Here is a 2,899-nt window from a genome sequence, read left to right as displayed (position 1 = left end):
GGTGGGAGGTTGGGGGAACCAGGTGGTGGGTATTGGAGAGGGCACGGATTGCATGGAGCACTGGGTATGGTGCAAAAACAATGAATACTGTTACACTGAAAATAAATTAAAAAATTTAAAAAAAATTAAAAAATTAAAATAACAGCAACAACAAAAGAACTCTTCTTACCATTTTCATGTCAGACCTCACATTAGGACAATTTATTTATAGCTATAAAAATCAGAGAAAATGCTACTTTACACTTGTTATAAATTCAGATCTGGAGTTTTCATAGTAGATATGTTTTTCCATTTAGTGAACTAAATGCATCTCTTTATTTAGCTCATTTTAGAGTACCAGATGAAAATCTAATGCTTGTGAGTCAAGATTCAGTGTCAAAGCCTCAAGTGCAAGTAGAGAAAAAAATAACTCACAAAAGGGAAAGACGCCATAGTAAGTGTAATAATTATGAATAAATTTAAAGTATTTTAAACCCATCAAGATTTTTTCCTTTTATTCAAGCATATATATTATAGAAATTATACACTCTAACCCTAAAGTGTGAATGTGCAAAGATAACCAGAAAACAAAAGCAAAAGCTTTAATACCTTCAGATTGGAATTTCTAATCACAGCCATAGGACACTCACTCAGTATCTACCAAGGCCCAATAACTGCCCAATAGTATCTCAAAGTATCTTTCAGCTGACTCTGGGAGAGTATAGGTTCCAGGAGATTATGACCAATGGTCACTTCTGCCTTATGACTTCACTTCTGACACTTCAGCAGTGACCTTCTGACATATGCTCCAGTTGAGAAAAGTGAGAGGTTTAGTTGGGCCCCACACTATTTTTCACTGATTGCTGCAAGGTATGGAGTTAATTAATTCAGACAATAAACTAAGTTGAAAGTAACAATTACATCCTTATTCACTTGCTGTGACGATATAAGCAAAAGTAAATATAAAATGGTACCAGTCTTTTATATTTCAACCAGCCAATATTTCAACCAGTGTTTCATTTTCCCATGAAATGACATCAGGCAAGCATCAGATGTATCAATGCAGAGGGGTGAGAAATATCTTATTGTGTCTTACACATACACACATATATACATATATGTATGTACCACTATCTACCAGTATAGTAGTACTCATGTTATACCAATTCTGTACTTGTATAGATATCAATTTATTTGTCCAATACCCTATGCTTTAACATTTAGGTGGCTTTAAGTGTTTTGCAATTACAAATAAGGCTGTAATGAATAAACTTTTGCATGTAAGTTTTCATTGCTTGCTCTATTATTGTGTATCAGCCTGAAGAATAAATCACCCATGAAACCTGAAGACTAATATAAGATCTATTTGTTGCTTAGGCATATTTATGAAATAATAAGATAATTTCAAACAGTTTTCATTTCATAACAGTTCTAACATTATAATTTACTTAATGATTTTATGAAAATGAAAAAAATGATACTATACACTTGTTATAAATTTGAAATCTAGAGATTTTACAATGGATTTGATTTTCCATTTAAAGGACTAAATCTATCTCTTTATATAGCTTATTTTGGTGCACCAGATGAAAATCCAGATGTAAATCCAGAGTCATCATCAAAATTCCAAGTGAAAGTAAAGAAAGAAATAACTTCCAAAGAGGGGAGACGCAAAAGTAAGTATAGTAATTTAAATTTAAATTATTTTAAATTAACCTCATCAGAAGATTTCTTTTGGTTCATATTTATGTATGTATTTGAACACATGTTTTATAGAAACTTTACACTAAGATTTTTTTTTTTTTGAAAGGGATCACAAGTAGGCAGAGAAGCAGGCAGAGCGGGTGGGGGAAGCAGGCCCCCTGCTGAGCAGAGAGCCAGATGTGGGGCTCTATCCTAGGACCCTGAGATCATGACCTGAGCTGAAGGCAGAGGCTTAACCCACTAAGCCACCCAGGCGCCACTACACTCAGCTTTAAAGTGTGAATATCCTAAGATAAAGACAAAAACAAAATTAATAACTTTTGGCTGGTATTTTCATGGTCAGTAATTATTAAGTACTATGATAGCTTCTCCACACAGACTAATGAAAATTGTTCACATAATTTTTTTCACTTCACTTCCATAGGAAGAAAATTTGATAATTTTTTGGCATATCTAGAAGTTCCATTACATTTTTTTTTTATTTATTTAGCATTTCCTCTTGAAAAGCAAAAAAATTATATGATATCACATGAAAACCTATTTCCTGAGAAGAAAGTTTTATTTTCAAGAAGCCAGTTTCAAACTAAGAATGAAGCTACCAGAAACATGAATCTTGATAGTAAGTAATTAAATATAAATCTTATGAATTATTTTTAATTAAATTCAGAGGAACACTGTTTTGGGTTTAGAATACATCTTCAACAATATGTTCTTTGGTAATTAGTCCCATCAACACTTTATATCTTTATTGATGATTTATCTGTTTGTTTTATAATTATTGAATTAGATGTGTTAAATCTCAAACTGAAATTCTCTTTTTCTTGTAGTTGTGGTTATGATTTATATCTTATGATACTCCATTATTTATGGCATACAGGTTTAAGATTGATAATGTTCTTGGAGGACAGATCATTTTGTCTTAATGAAAAGACCCACTTTATCATTTTATAGTTTTTGTTTATTTTCTTTTAAAACTACTTTTCTACTATTAATGTAGCTCCACAAACTTCTGGTTGATATTTATATCATATATTTTTTTTCTATCCTGTTTCTTGTATCTATGATTTTGCTATATCTCTTGTAAGAAAATTAGAGTTGCATATATTTTAAATGCAGCTTGATCCTTATCTTTTTATTAAATTGCGATCATATATAATCTAGTTATTTGTATTTTTAGGAGTAATTACACCATTTAATTTTGTTTCTTCTTATTTTT

At 31.0% G+C, this 2,899-nt stretch overlaps 1 long non-coding RNA gene across 1 annotated transcript; it reads left to right on the top strand.

The window, feature by feature from the left end:
- Nucleotides 1-324: 324 nt before the first annotated feature.
- Nucleotides 325-2,293, top strand: LOC116863856. The gene is made up of 3 exons (XR_004381869.1): nucleotides 325-433; nucleotides 1,548-1,655; nucleotides 2,174-2,293. It is a non-coding gene; the product is annotated as an uncharacterized LOC116863856 (long non-coding RNA).
- The last annotated feature ends 606 nt before the right edge of the window (nucleotides 2,294-2,899 follow it).

Source organism: Lontra canadensis, unplaced genomic scaffold (genome assembly GCF_010015895.1).
Source record: "Lontra canadensis isolate GAN:19392208 unplaced genomic scaffold, GSC_riverotter_1.0 scaffold3974, whole genome shotgun sequence".
Taxonomy (NCBI): domain Eukaryota; kingdom Metazoa; phylum Chordata; class Mammalia; order Carnivora; family Mustelidae; genus Lontra; species Lontra canadensis.
The sequence above is the reverse complement of the archived record's forward strand: the minus strand, read 5'-3'. Positions and strand labels throughout refer to the sequence as shown.